The sequence below is a fragment of the Eptesicus fuscus genome, chromosome 14, assembly GCF_027574615.1.
Source record: "Eptesicus fuscus isolate TK198812 chromosome 14, DD_ASM_mEF_20220401, whole genome shotgun sequence".
NCBI lineage: Eukaryota > Metazoa > Chordata > Mammalia > Chiroptera > Vespertilionidae > Eptesicus > Eptesicus fuscus.
The window spans coordinates 20,672,598-20,688,809 of NC_072486.1; positions in this window are offsets into that span (position 1 = coordinate 20,672,598).

The window sequence follows — 16,212 nt, forward strand, 5'->3', positions numbered from 1 at the left end:
AACAAAAATGAGACAAGCAATAATGGTTATGCTGAGAGGCAAATGAATCAGTCTGTAGTAAGTTTCTTTCCGGGCCAACAGTTTTTTGAGTCCCAATTTCAATGTCGAATAGTTTTGAGTCCCAGTTTCAATGTCAAACAGTTTTGAGTCCCAATTTCAATGTCCAACAGTTCCTTATGTGTACAAGTCAACAATGATATGCTAGTTCTGGATGGTGGGCGAACGGTGGCAATGCAGGTCCGACCTTCTCTGGTTTTGGTCCTGGGCAACCTGCAGCGATGCACAGCTGCTGACTGCTAGTATGGCAAGGCGTCTTCAATATCTGGACTGTTTCTCCTTTTGTCTTCATCGCTGGAGCAATCCGGTCAGCTCCTCTCCGGGATCCGTTGTTGCAGGAATCCACATGGTCTTGGAGTGGTTTTCTGGAAATATACAAACATATTAGATCGTGACTTCTGCAGCTGATCGTGGGCTTTGCGTGCAGTGAATTTCCCTCACCTATACGGTGAATTCTTCCCCACCTTTCCGGTGTATTCTTCCTTTCTTTGCTCTAGGCAAAATATCATCCCCTCCAGAGGTCCCATGTCGAAGGCGCCAGTTGTGAGTGTCCCCCCCACGTCCCGCGTGGTTCAGGGTTCAGGTTCTAGAGGAGGCCGCACACAAATGAAAGAGACTAGAAAATATAAATTTGGGAATTGGGGGCCAGGCGGGAGCCCAGCTCAAGTGGAAGGACTCCTTATCTTGATATTTTGAGACTTCCCTGAAATAATAGGTTTCTATGGACTATTCAAATTTATGGAAAGGATTGTTGAAAATATTTTATTTCATATATTTCAGAGAACTCTATATTCTGCATCTGACAAAACTAGGGAAAAGTTTTGTCTTTATCTAATGGCACAATATAAATTTTAGCAATAACTTATCAAATAGAAAACATTTAGAACAAGCATGTCAAACTTGCTGCCTACAGGCCGCATACCTTGTTTATTTGACCCGTGTTAGCCTTTGAGTTTGACATGTGTGATTTAAAAGGATTTCATCTGATTGGAAAAATATAGGAAAAAACAATAGGAACCCCAATATCTCATTACTGTTCAACAGGGTACAGAAAGTCTTGGACAATACAATAAGATCAGAAAAAATAATAAAAGATATTAACAATTACTAGGAAAAAATAAAAACATTAATTGCAGATAATAATCTGAAAATAAAAAGGCTAAGAAATCTCCTAACAAACTAATAGAACTAATAAGAAAGTCAAACAAGATTATTAAATGACTAGAGGCCCAGTGCACAAAATTCGTGCACGGCGGGGGGTTGTCCCTCAGCCCAGCCTGTACCCTCTCCAATCTGGGACCCCTCAAGGGATGTCCGACTGCCCATTTAGGCTCGATCCCTGGGATCGGGCCTAAACGGGCAGTCGGACATCCCTCTCACAATCCAACTGCTTGCCTGCCTGCCTTCCTGATTGCCCCTAACCGCTTCTGCCTGCCAGCCTGATCACCCCCTAACCATTCTGCTGCCAGCCTGTTTGCCCCCAACTTCCCTCCTCTGCCGGCCTGGTCACCCCTAACTGCCCTCTCCTGCAGGGTTGATCACCTCCAACTGCCCTCCCTTGCAGGCTTTGTCCCTCTCAACTGCCCTCCCTTGCAGGCCAGATGCCTCCCAACTGCCCTCTCCTGCTGGCCATCTTGTGGTGGCCATTTTGTGTCCACATGGGGGCAGGATCTTTGACCACATGGGGGCAGCTATATTGTGTGTTGCAGTGATGATCAATCTGCATATTACTCTTTTATTAGATAGGATAGAGGCCTGGTACAGGGGTGGGGGCCAGCTGGTTTGCCCTGAAGTGTGTCCCTGATCAGGGTGGGGGTTCCCTTGGGGCGTGGGGTGGCCTGAGCGAGGGGCCTGTGGTGGTTTACAGGTGGGCCACGCCCCATGGCAACGCAAGCGGAGGCCCTGGTATCTGGAATTTATTTTCCTTCTACAATTGAAACTTTGTAGCCTGGAGCAGAGCCAAGCCTGGGGCTCCCTCCGAGGCCTGTAGCCATTTGTGTTGGGGTTATAATTGAAACTTTGTTGCCTTAAGTGGGTGGGCCCGGCTAGGGTGTGTGGAAAGCTTTGCTTCCCCTGTTGCCAGCGGCAACCCTGTCCTGCTCTCTCAAGCTCCATTCTGCCGCCATTTGTTTGAATTTGTTTACCTTCTATAATTGAAACTTTGTAGCTTGAGTGGAGGCTTAGGCCTGCAACAGCTGGCAGAAAGCTTGGCTTCCTCTGTTACCTAGGAAACCTTGCTCTCTGTGGCTGTAGCCATCTTGGTTTGGGTTAATTTGCATACTCGCTCTGATTGGATGGTGGGTGTGGCTTGTGGGTGTGTCGGAGGTATGGTCAATTTGCATATTTATCTATTATTAGATAGGATTAGAATGTGTTATAAAATGAAATGCAAATTCAAAAAAATTTAAATACTAAAAATTGTATGTGTATTTGACTTCTGAGAAAAAAAATGATTTCTTAAGCAATACCCAAAATATCATGAAATATAAAGGAAAAAATGTATCACTTTGACTACATTCAACTAACGATGTGGCTTCAAAACAGGACAACAAAGACAAAATTAAATGATGGGTGGTCGACTGAAAAATCTTTTCACTTTCTGTAAATAACTAAGAATATTAGGAATATATAGAAACAAAAAGGATGCAGCCAAAATAAAGTCAAGGAACTTTATGGAAAAGTAATGTGAACATATGGAGTAATCTGGCCACTAAATATATGAAGAGTGCTCATTGATTTAGGCCTCACTATTAATTGGAGGAACAACATAAACAGTATTTGAGTGCTTTCTATGGTTTAGCACTATAGCACTTTTTAAAAAAAATATTTTTATTTATTTCAGAAAGGAAGGGAGAGTGAGAGAGGGATAACAACAACGATAAGAAAAAAATCATTGATTGGCTGCCTCCTGCACACCCCCTACTGAGGATCAAGCCAGCAATTGGGGCATGTACCCTGACTGGGAATCAAACTGTGACCTCTTGGTTCATAGGTCAATGCTCAACCGCTGAGCCATACCAGCTGGGCAGCAAGTACTTTTAAAATATAATTGTTCTGATCTTCTTAGCAAGTCTATAAACTATGTATTATTATTATCTCATTTTACAAGTTAGGCAGCAAAAAGTTATACAAGTATTAAGTGATAGAGCTAGAATCTGAATCCAGGTGGAATGGCTTTGAGTCCATGCACCTAACCACTACCCGTTATGACTCCATTGGTTTTGTTGTTACAGAAAACCGGAGAAGAACCAAGCAACACTTAGAGAGATGGATTTACACTTATTACGCACGGGTCCAGAGGAAAATGTCTCTCAAATTCTGGGCCCCAACATAGAGGAATTTTCCCTATTTATATGTTTTTACCTTCTTTGTCTCCCAAATCTGGGTTTTGTCCGGCCCCCTTTGCAAATTTTTAAAGAGCCCCTCTGTGCTGGGGCCTTGAGACCTCAACCAAAGGCTTGGCCTGGTGCCAGCACTGATAATTTTGTCCGGGGAAGGTTTAATGGCCTCTCTGCAGTGGGAGTAGTCTTATTTTCCTTATTATTTAAGCAAGCAAGCATTTACAGAAGCCAAATAGCGGGGTTAATATTTCAAAGAGCAGTTTTTATATAAGATGGATGCTTCATTGTTACACTATTCTATAGCCGTCATATTATTATAAATTAGAAAGATAACATCAAAGGCTGGTAAGGAGGTGAGTAAATGAGAAATCTCATGTAATAATGCAAGAGGGGCAGTTCTAACATGATGTGGCCATTTGGAGAGCAATCTGGCAGCAGTAAGTGAAAACTGCAACCACATATTTTGTGCCCTAAAGTTCCACTCTTGGGTGTCTACTCCAGAAATGCTCTTCACAGATGCACAAGGAGAAAGGCACCCTAGGAGTTAAAAAATAGGTAAATGCATGAGTAAAATATGGTATATGGACATGCATGACAGGTATACTGTGCGGTATCAGAGCCAATGAACAGCAGGGAAAGGAAAGCAGTGTGGGCATATTAAAACTATAAAGCTGAATAAAATAGTAAGAAACAGGACATGATGCCATTCAAACCATACCTATATTAATAAAAATAAATTTCATGAATGCACATATTTGGAAAAGGCCATGAGCCATGTAGAATGTGAATTAGAAAAACGTACATTAACTGCATGTGGGTAGCTGCCAAGTAGGGGTGGGAAGGGAAATGATGATGGAGGAAAGAATGGGAAAAATCATGAAATAAAACAAAAGAGGGAAGGTGCACTGGTGGACAATAAACATTAGCCATGAACCAAGGAGAACGATCAATTAAATTCTTTACCATGAACCAAGGGATATAATCAATTCTGAGATCCAAAACCCCAAAGCAAAACAAAGTAAAAATAGCAATAAAATTTAAATTCTATCTTTCATCTATCTATTTACCTACCTAACTATCATCTACCTATATTTGAGATTTTTTTATGTTGGCATATAAATATATAAAATTTAGACCTATTTTAATAAACATTGTGTAGGGATTTAAATAAACTGGGCGGGGGGTGGGGTGAGGTTAGAGAATAGCACAAAGAGAATTATTGGAGCATAACATAGTGGTTCTAATTCCATTTTTTTTCAGTAGTATACTCTCTTAGCTAAAGAAAAACCTTTAACTCAGGAAGTGTTTCGCATGAATTGTAAAACCTGGGTTACTGATTTACTATCTTATTAGCATCTGGTTTAAAAATGTGTACAAAAATACTTGTTTCTATGACCTGAAATCTTGCAGCCTGGCAAACAATTATTATAAAAACATTCAAATAATTATTGAGGATCATATGGGTTATACTGCATTTATGTTGGCCTTTTTTGGGGGGAGGGGGTCTAGTTTTAATGCTTAGAATGACCCATTTAATATATTTACTTATTGAATGAAAGAAACAGCAAGGAGGAAACAGCTTGGCCAGTACTTAATATAAGGCAGAAAAATGTTTATTCCCTTTAAACTATATTCTTTCCAATGGTCATAATTACTATCCTCATGCATTTATGATCTTTATTATGTGACTGCAATATTTAATTATTTAAATAATGACAAAAATGCAATGTTTCTTTGAAATATAGAGGTAAAGAATATAAAAGTATCTTGTTCGAATTTAGATATATAGTTAAATATTTATGAATAAATTGGCACAATGTCTGTGATTTACTTTGAAACACTCCAGGAAGAAAGTTGGGGAAGAAAGAATGAAATGAAATTGCTAAGTGATAATAATAGCTGATACTAAGTGACGGGCATATAGGGGTTCACTATTTTCTTAGGCCAACTTTTGTATAAGATTAAAATTCTCCATTATCAAAAGTTTTTTCTTAAAGAAATTGTAAACGGGGGTTTGGTGTGATTTTAAAAATTATTTTACTATACAGACAGTCCTTGGGTTACGTTGGACTCGATGTTCGTCGTATCGTGGTTACGTCACCATCTCCCATGTATTAAAAAAAAAGAAGTTCTGTCATTTCAACATATGTACATATGTGCTTTATGTCTTTTATTATTTATTTACCACAAGTAAAGGTCAGGAATTGGTATCTTTCTTTTACATTTTTTTTTTTTACTGTTTCATTTTATTACTGCTGTGTATGTGTCCATGTGAGTGACATAGGTGCTTTTGTAGGTGGGGTCCGACTTATAGCGAAAATCGCATTACGTTGCCTTAGGAACGGGTCTCGGACATAACCCGAGGACCTACTGTAATTGCTTTCTGAAATATTTATTTATTTATTTATTTATTTTTAAAATTCTTTATTGATTAAGGTGTCACATATTTGTCCTCATCCCCCCATTCCCATCCCACACCCCTCCCCACGGATGTCCCTACCCCCCTGTTGTCCTTAACCATTGGTTAGGCTCGTATGCATGCACACAAGTCTTTGGTTGATCTCTCCCCCCTACCCCCACCCTCCCCTACCCACCCTCTGAGGCCCGACAGTCCGATCGATGCCTCCTTGTTTCTGGGTCTGTTCTTGTTCATCAGTCTATGTTGTTCATCATTTCCCCTAGATGAGTGAGATCATGTGTTACTAGAAATATACTTATAAGAACCGAATGTGAGATGAGCAATAATAGTTATGCTGACAGGCAAATGAATCAGTCTGTAGTGAGTTTCTTTCTGGACCAACAGTTCTTTTGAGACCCAATTTCAATGTCCACCAGTTCCTTATGTGTACATGTCAGCACTGACTTTTCAGTTCTGGATGGTGGACAAATTGTGGTAATGCAGGTCCGACTCCCTCTGGTTTGGTCTAGCCCGGACCCAGGGGCGCGGCCTCACCCGGACTCAGGGGCACGCGGCCTCACCCGGACCCGGGACCCAGCATCACCCGGGCCCTGGGGCGCGCGGCCTCACCCGGACCCGGGATCCAGCCTCACCTGGACCCAGGGGCACGCGGCCTCACCCGGATCCAGGGGCGCACGGCCTCCCTCTGACCCAGGGGCGCACAGCCTCACCCAGACCCAGGGGCATGCGGCCTCACCCGGGCCCGGGACCCAGCCTCACCCGGACGCAGGGTTGCGTGGCCTCACCTGGACCCGGGACTCAGCCTCACCCTGACCCGGGTCCCAGCCTCGCCCAGACCCAGGGGTGCGCGGCCTCACCCGGACCCAGGACCCAGTGGGGCTTCGTCTTCTTGATCCCAATTCCTGTCGGTCAATTCCCTCTCAGCAATTCCTTCGGCCATTTTCTCAAAGCTCCGGGGCGGCTGCCACGGAATTCGTTGGGCAGCGGGCTCGGTGAAGCTCTGGTGCACCCGGTGTGCGGCGGCGGGCTGGTCCGAGGTCACTGCGGCAGCACTTGGGTCTGCAGCGGCTACCAGTCGCCGGGTGAGCGCACCTGGATCCTGGACCCAGCGGGGCCTTGTCTTCCCGATCCCAACTCCCATCGGTCAATTCCTTCTCAGCAATTCCTCCGGCCATTTTCTCAAAGCTCTGGGGCGGCTGCCGCGGAACTCGCTGGGCAGCGGGCTCGGTGAAGCTCCGGTGTGTGGCGGCGGGCTGGTCCGAGGTCGCTGCGACGGCGCTCGGGTCTGCAGCGGTGGCCGGTCGCCGGGCGTGCGCACCTGGCCGCTTCAGGGGCGCAGAGATTCTCGAAGGACTCGGAGGTCAGCAAGCGTGGAGTCTCCCACCCCATGTCCCCCAGGGGCTCATCTGTCCATGCTCGGCAGCGAGCGGAGCCATCCCCTCAGCTGGAGACCGCTGGGGGAACTGCGCTGAGCACGTTCCAGGCCGCCATTGTGTCGCCAGAGCCATAGTTCTTAAAGTGTGATCTTTGGCTCACTGGCATCAGCATCATCCCGCGTCCCCCTCTCTTTTATTCTAGTTGTAGAGCATCTGCTCAGCCAGCCTTCCGGTGGTTCTGGATGGTGTCTGCTCTGTTTTCCAGTTGTAGTTTCAAAATTGTTGTGGTAGGCAACAATCAGGCGTCCACCCTATGCCGCCATCTTGGTCCTCCTTCTGAAATATTTATGAATGAATAAAGCTTTCAGAGCTGTATGGCTGAATATATTTAGAAGAGTTTATGATACCAGTCCAAAAGGCCAACCACAGTCAGGATGCACCCAATTTCCAAAACAACTGGCAAGTGGGGTTGCTTTTCTATACATGTGGCAATCATTGGAGAATCCTCTTCCTCTCCAAGTTTACATATGTGGGGCAGCTCCTGTCTACAAACATTGCTTTTTCTCTTGAGCAAAATTAAACCATCAGTTATTTTTTTTCTAATAAATCTTTATTGTTCAGATTATTACAGTTGTTCCTCTTTTTTCCCCCCATAGCTCCCCTGCACCTGGTTTCCACCCCACCCTCTGCCCATACACCCCCACTGTCCTCATCCATAGGTGTACGATTTTTGTCCAGTCTGTTCCCACATCCCCCACACCCCTTTCCCCCGAAAATTGTCAGTCTACTCCCCTTCTATGCCCCTGATCCTATTATATTCACCAGTCCATTCTGTTCATCAGACTTTTTATTAACTTGATTTCTAGATTCACTTGTTGATAGATATGTATTTGTTGTCACTTTGTTGTTCATAGTTTTTGTCTTTACCTTTTTCTTCTTCTTCCTCTTCTTAAAGAATACCCTTCAGCATTTCATATAATACTGGTTTGGCGGTGATGAACTCCTATAGCTTTTCTTGTCTGTGAAGCTCTTTATCTGACCTTCAATTCTAAATGATAGCTTTGCTGGGTAGAGTAATCTTGGTTGTAGGTTCTTGCTATTCATCACTTTGAATATTTCTTGCCACTCCCATCTGGCCTGCATAGTTTCTGTTGAGAAAGCAGCTGACAGTTGTATGGGTGCTCCCTTGTAGGTAATTATTTTTCTCTTGCTGCTTTTAATATTCTCTTTGTCTTTTGCCCTTGGCATTTTAATTATGATGTGTCCTGGTGTGGTCCTCTTTGGATTCCTTTTGTTTGGGGTTCTCTGCACTTCCTGGACTTGTAAGTCTATTTCTTTCACCAGGTAGGGGAAGTTTTCTGTCATTATTTCTTCAAATAGGTTTTCAGTATCTTGCTCGCTCTCTTCTTCTGGTACCCCCATAAATCAGATGTTGGTACACTTGAAGTTTATACTCTTTGAATGTATCAATAATTTGAAATATAAAAAAATCCAAATAAATAAGTTTGTATGAAAAGAAACTCCAGTTTTTTATTCTACTGCTGCGCTTTGTAAATTCTGGGGTATTTAAAAAATTAAATCCCGAGTAGAATAAAGGAATCAAGAAAAAAGCAAGTGAGTGCAAAGGGTTAATTCCCACCAGGGGACGTTCAGGAGACAGCCAATCAATGATTCTCTCTCATTATTCATGTATCTCTCTCTTTCCCTCTCCCTTCCTCTCTGAAATCAATAAAAATATTTTAAAATAAATAAATAAAAGTTAATAAAAGGAAGATAGTTTGAAATTTAAGTATTTCAACTTTGTGTTTAAGTAAAAAAAAAAAAAGGAATGTTTCTCCACAGGCGTTAAAAAAATATATATAGCAGTTATCTTTGCTTTTAAGTTTTTTCTATTATCCTAGAAAATATGGAGAAGGCATTCTTCAACTTAAAGAGAATAGCAACCCTTTTTTTGTACATCAAATTTTGTAGACAAATGAAAATGTCTTAATACTTCATAGTTCAGGAGATATAGTTGAGCAAAGCTGGTTTTCCAGTGATAAAATTCAAGATGAAAAGACACTTGAAAACTGTTTCCTGACCTTTGCTTGTGTAGTTAGGGATCTGGACTTCCCATTTATGAAAACCAAAATGACCTGGGTTTGATTTCCAGATTCTCCATTCATAAGCAGTGTGGCCTCTGACAAACTAGTAACCTCTTCAGCTTCCCCATCTGTAAAATGGTGGTGATGAGTATATACTGAACACATATACATGAAAACATATGTACATTGTTATAAAGGTTAAATTAGATTGTGTACACAAGGCACATAATTTAAGTAACTAGAACATTTATAGTTATATTAATTTAATTTAATTTAATAAAAAAAGAAGAAAAACTCCAAACTCTTATTATGAGGCCACATTTTATTTCCCTTGGCTGTATTTCCTCAATGAGACTTCTGACTTCCAAAATCATTAAGCAATGGTTTTGCCTAGATCCATTTCTATTTTAATTGACAATTTCCATTTCAAAACCTTTAAAATTGTATTTTGTAATAGTGAGAATCCGAATTAATCTCTTCTGCTTTCTACCTATCAAATAAGAGCAGTTTATAAGCCAAAACTATATATAAGATTGAGATAGCACAAGTGTTGAATTTTATTCCACTACAAAAAAAAAATTACTATGAGAAACTTCTCTCCCTTCCATAATTTTTGATGTAATGAAAAAAATAATATGTTCCTACAGTTACTCATAAAACACATTTTTAGGGGTACTGTTTCTTCCTGCCTTTTGTGGAAAATAAATTATTCTTCCAGTGTAAATTAAGAATGATAAGTCCTTAATTTTAATTTGTATAGCAAATATTTAGCTATTTCATTGATAAGGATTAGAAAAGTTAATTTTGAAGTTATCCCTGCATGTAACATAATGGTTAATGGGCCAAGTTTTGCAGTTAAGAAGCCTGGGTATTATTTCCAGGTCCTCTTTACAAGCTGTATCTCTTATAAAGAGGACCATGTAGGCTATTGAAAGAATTTTGACTTAAGATGTAAAGACATTGGAGAGTTTTGAGCAGAGGAATGGCATGATGGGAACTGCCTTTTATTTTATTTTTAATTTTTATTTTTGTTATATATATATATTTTTATTTCAGAGAGGAAGGAAGAGGGAGAGAGAGGGAGAGAAACATCAATGTTGAGAAAGAATCATTGACTGGCTGCCTCGCGTGTGTCCCACACTGGGGATCAAGCCTGCAACCCAGGCACGTGTCCTGACCAGGAATCTCCTAGTTCAGAGGTTCGTGCTCAACTACTGAGCCACACCTGCTGGGCGGGAACTGCATTTTACAAAAGCCAAAACACTGCTGTTTGTTGAGCATAGACTGAGGTGGGGGACCTCCAGATAGGAGGCTATGCAATAATTCAGGAAAGAGATGAAGGGGATTCGCACCAGTGTATTTACTAGAAGTGATTAAAAGTAGTTGGGTTATAGTATAATGTGAAGTAAAAAGGACAAGAGCAAATTCACCTGTGTAATGTATTTAATCCAGTATTTGCTACATTTATTTTTCTAAAGAATGCATTTCCTGTTCATGGCTCAACTGTAAAAATTCCAAGGAATTTTTATTATGTAGGACATTCTTTGGGAAATGATATTACTCATTGCCTCATCTTTCCACTTAATGTTGCTTATGCAAACAGAGCTATTAAATCCTTATTTGACTTTATTCCATTTAGTTTTCATAGTTAAATTGGAAAAAAGATAGGATAATTCATATGATAAAAATGTCAGTGGTATCAGTATCTACCCCTTTTTTATTTTTTAATTAAAATGACAATTAGCAAATATTTATCAAAAACAAAGAAATTTCAAGTCATTTATTTTCCCTCAAGATTTTAAAACAAAATTTTAGAAAATGATTTTAATTAATATGTTAAAGGAAATACTTTTTCTCCCTCTGGACTTATAAATTCTCCAAGCCTAATCTTCAAAGACATTTTTTGTTGTTGTTGCTAATCCTCTGCAAGGACACTCTTGCATTGATTTTTAGAGAGAGTGGAAGGGAGAGGGAGAGAGAGAGAGAGAGAGACATCCATGTGAGAGAGACATATGGATTGGTTGCCTCCTGCATGGGGCCCTTCGGGGCGCCGTGGTTCAGCCTGCAACTGAGACACAAGGTACATGCCCTTGACCAGAATCAAACCCGGGACCCATACAGTCCTCAGGCCAACACTCTATCCACTGAGCCAAACTGGCTAGGACCAAGGACATTTTTTTTGTCTCAGAGATCTTCTCTCTTTTAATACATTTGAGTGTCTGAAGTAAACTTCAAAACATATATTGGGGAAAAAAAGAAAAAGAAAGATTCAGGCTGTGATTTAATGTGTCATAAACCTACAAAATAAATGTTGTCTTAGTCCATGTCACCCTATACACATGAACATAAAGTTCATACGTATAACTCTTGAATTTTTTTGAGAAATAGACAGTACCCTAAGACTTCTGCTGGGAACAATTTAAACCTTAAGAAATGGTGCTGTATCACAAAGTAAACGTTTCTCTTTTTTGTCTTTGGAAAATCCCCCTGGAAAAGTGCCCTATTTGTATATTTCAACTCTGGTTGTTACATTGTTCTCTATATCTTTACCTTTTACCAGTTATATCCCCCCATAATAGTATGATATTCATCCTTTAAGAGAATATGTGACTATAGATAAAGAATTTGTCTTGTTACTATGAAAGATGCAAACAGAATTTGCAATGCCGGCCTAGGAAAGCTTGGTAATGAGTAAGCATTATTCTTGCTTATCTGCTTCTTAGCTTAACCTGAGGCTAGAACATCACTGACTCTGGGCGTTAACAGAAAGGACAAGTTTTGTCAGCATTTCCAGGTATGGTTGAGAGATCTGACTTGCACAAACCAAATCAAAACCGTGATGACAGTATTCTTATCACCATTACAACAAGGGAATTTCAATGTAGGCAACTTTAGTTTGAAAACTTATTTTTTGTTTTAGAACTTTTTGTGCTTTTGGGAGAGTGCATATTTCCCTAGAATCCAGGACAATGCCCAAATCCATCCATCCATCCATCCATCCATCCATCCATCCATCCTACCTACCTACCTACCTACCTACCTACCTACCTACCTACCTACCTACCTACCGATCTAGTAGGTAGGTAGGTAGGTAGAAAAGTGCTAATTAACCGGGACGCCGTAACAGGTTGTCAGGACAGGAGGAGGTTGCGCAATCAGCGTCCGGGGCTGGGCTGCAGGGGCCTGATTAGCAGCAGCCTAGGCTGCTTCAAGGCCTGAGAGGGAGGCAGGGCCGGACCAGCAGTGGCCACGGCTGCTGCGGGGCCCAGGGAGCGAGGCAGCGCCCGACCAGCAACTCAAGGATGGGTAGCGCCGTGTGATTTCAAATGGTGCGCTGGGCTCCTAGTGTTTTCATAAGGAAATGCACAGAAGATAAACATTCAAGAAAGATTTCAGGAAGCCCTATGTTGTTCTGGTCCCTCAGCTATCTAAAAGAACAAAAAAGTGTAAGATGAGAATTTCCTGAATCAACTTCTATAAAGGCTTACCTGACCTGTCACTCCCGGAACCAGGAATTTTTTTTTTTATATGTCTAGACAATGCATGCAGAAGAGATGAAATGGTTACTCCATCTCAATTGACAATGGTCTAATGTTATTTTTATCCTATGCGTATAACTGGAACCAGGAATTTGACTGCAAATGCTAGATGTTATCTGTTCAGTCCTCTTATCTCGTTATAGTGATAACTGCATGAAAACAGAAAGGAATAGTGGAGCAGTACTATAACTGATATGAAATGAGAACTATATCACCTTAGCCAAGCACATTTTTTGGTTATTTATCAGAAACTATGCCTGTGCCTGCCATGGTGATAGACAGTGTATTGTGTTTTGGGCCATCATCTTGAATAAGTGCTCTGAACAATAAATTCCTAATGAGAACTTTAGTTTCCTAGTTTATAAAATTGTAATAATAATAATCATGATGATAATAATAATACCTAACTAAACATTGTGTGCTCAGGACAGAATGGAGTGAAGTTATGCCTTTGAAAGTGATTGCATATTGCTGAGTTTGATTGGTAAAAGACAACTGAAGGGTGCAAAAATCAAGAACTCCAGCCCTATCCTATTTGGCACAGTGGCTATATAGCTTTGGCCTGCAGATCGAAGGGTCCCAGGTTCGATTCCAGTCAAGGGCCCATGCCTGGGTTTCGAGCTCTATGTACAGTGTGGGGCGTGCAGGAGGCAGCCAATCGATGGTTCTCCATCTCTCATCAATGATGTTTCTATCTCTCTCCCTCTCCCTTTCTCTCTGAAATCAAATAAAATACAATGGGCTGTTTTCTGTCCAGTTGTGCAGAAAGAGAAAAAAGCAAGATGATGTTCCCTTTCCCATTGTAAATCCCTGAGCTTCAGGGCAGATCTTTGTTGAGGAGAGCAAAGGAGTTGTAAGTTTTAATTTAGAATAAGTGAGACTTCCTTTCTTTCTCTTTTTTTTCTTTCTTCTCTTCTCTTCTCTTCTCTTCTCTTCTCTTCTCTTCTCTTCTCTTCTCTTCTCTTCTCTTCTCTTCTCTTCTCTCTCCCTCCCTCCCTCCCTCCCTCCCTCCCCCTCCCTCCCTCCCTCCCCCCCCCTCCTCTCTCTCTCTCTCTCTCTCTCTCTCTCTCTCTCTCTCTCTCTCTCTCTCTCTCTCCCATGTTGTTGCATACAGTGAACTTTTTGTGCTGTAGTTAGCAATAGTCTATGATTTTCTGGAACTGCCTTTAAGTCACTTGGTAATGGACAGCCATGTCACTTCCTTTGTGGTTGGACCTTGTATTAGGCTACAAGATAGTAGTAGGCTTAAGCACAACATTGACCAAAGAGGAGAAGCCCCTGCTGTTACTGTAGCAATCAAGATGTTCTCATATGCACATTGGAATCTTGGCAATTTGAAATAACCATGCAATTTGAAATAAACTTTGAAAGGCTAAGTCTGCACCTGAAGTCATTGGTGGGTTGACTTCATACCTACCACTTATAAATATAAAATGAATTTCTGCCCATTTGAAGACAGTTTTCTGGCCATCCATCTCCTCTTTATGTATTTATCTGTGCTCTGGTCCTCTTTGAGAGCTGACTGCTGAAAATTCATCCTCTGGATTCCTGTCATTTACACAAATCCAGAGATTAATCTTACTGAACTAACCTCTCTCTCTCTCTCTCCCTCTCTCTCTCTCTCTTACTCTCTCTCACACACACACACACACACACACACACACACCTTTCAGTCAACTCTTAACTTGGACATTGTATATATTTTACTTTGTACAAGAAAATGCATAGCTTTTGAAATTTTATTCATAAAATGTAGCAATTACTAAGTGTCATGTGCTATGTTCCAAGTATTTTACAAATATAAACTTCTGACTTTTCATAACAACTCTGTGAAGTTGATACTATAATTATTGTCATTTTACAGGTGAGAAAACTGAACCATAGAAAATTAAGCAACTTTTCCATGGTCATGCAAAGCCATATTGTTATCATTAATAACAATAATAAGTGAATCCAGATGATATAAAGGAGTTAACAGCAATTTATATATACCTTGCATTTAATTATCTTAAAACCTGAGAAAGATTAATTCAGAAAACTTAAGCAAATCATCCAAGATTACACAGATATAGGTAGTTTGATTATAATTTGAATCCATTTTGACCAAACCCAAAGCCCAAACTCTATCCACTATATTAATCTGCCCTTCCACTCCCTTCCCATAGATGACATCGACAAGTGAATAAAGATGGGTAAGGAAAGTTATAAGGTATGTTGTCTCAGACACGCGCCCCTCCCCCCCCCTGCCCAGCTGTGCCTAGGATAGTACCCATTATTCCCTTCTTACAGGCGAAGAACTGAGGGAGAGTGGGCAAGTAATCTGCCCAAGATCACGTGGCAGGGCTGGGATGCAAAGCCAGGCTTTCTGCCTTCTAAGATCACTGCACTGTCTCCCGTTGTCTCCACTTAGGTTTCTCCAAAAGCAGACACAAGAATTCTAGGGAAACCAGAGGTGATCCCCAAAACGGAGGTTAAGAATGGGGGAAAGGAAGACAGGAAAAGGAAAGAAGCCAAGGAAGTGGGTCGACCGGAGCTTAACCGTCTTGGGGAGCCTGGAGGAACACTGTAGGACAGTCACCTCGGTTCTGCGTCAGGACTGTTGCTTCTGACCTGTGGCGCTCCAGCAGCCAGAGAGCCTTCAGCTGGAAGGAGAGGAAGTTAGGCAGAAATGCTCTGGCAGGATAGACAGGGAGGATATAGGCGGCACCAACAGTGTCTGCCAAACCTGGAATTTTGACATGTCACTGGTAATTTTCCAGCATTCCACTGAAGCCCAGGAAAAAATAATAATCACTTGATCAAGGGACTGGATTCTTTCTGGCTCCACTAAAAATGGTTTAAGCACCATGAAAATACTTTATTTATAGTTTCTATGATTGTAGAGCTTCTATAGGTTACCACCGTATTAAAAGGTGTTAAGTAAAAATCCACCTTTTTAGTATTATGCTGTTATAAGTATTACTATTAAAATATATTGCCATAAGGTTATTTTCTACCTTATTAATTACATGTACTTAGTGTAATGCTTAAATTTTAATCCAAAATGTCTCTTTCATATGTTGTCACAAAGTTTGGTAAATTACATTGGTACTATATATAAGGAAAAGATTATACTGTTACTAATAAATACTGTATCTTATTGTATTTGGAATTTGATTTTTCCAAATAACAAATATTCCATTGGCAAAATGCCACTTTGAAGATTTTGTTATAGTATTTAAAACTTGTATGTGAAAATTTGAAAGAAAGTAATCTAAGATTCAAGATACTGTACAAACTACTCATTTCATGATGAAGACCAGTACTTCATTTATTCTTGTGTAAGTAAATCAGAAATGGTATTTTAAACTGGATAAAAATAAGGGAATCTATTCAAAATTTGGCAACTTAATCTTA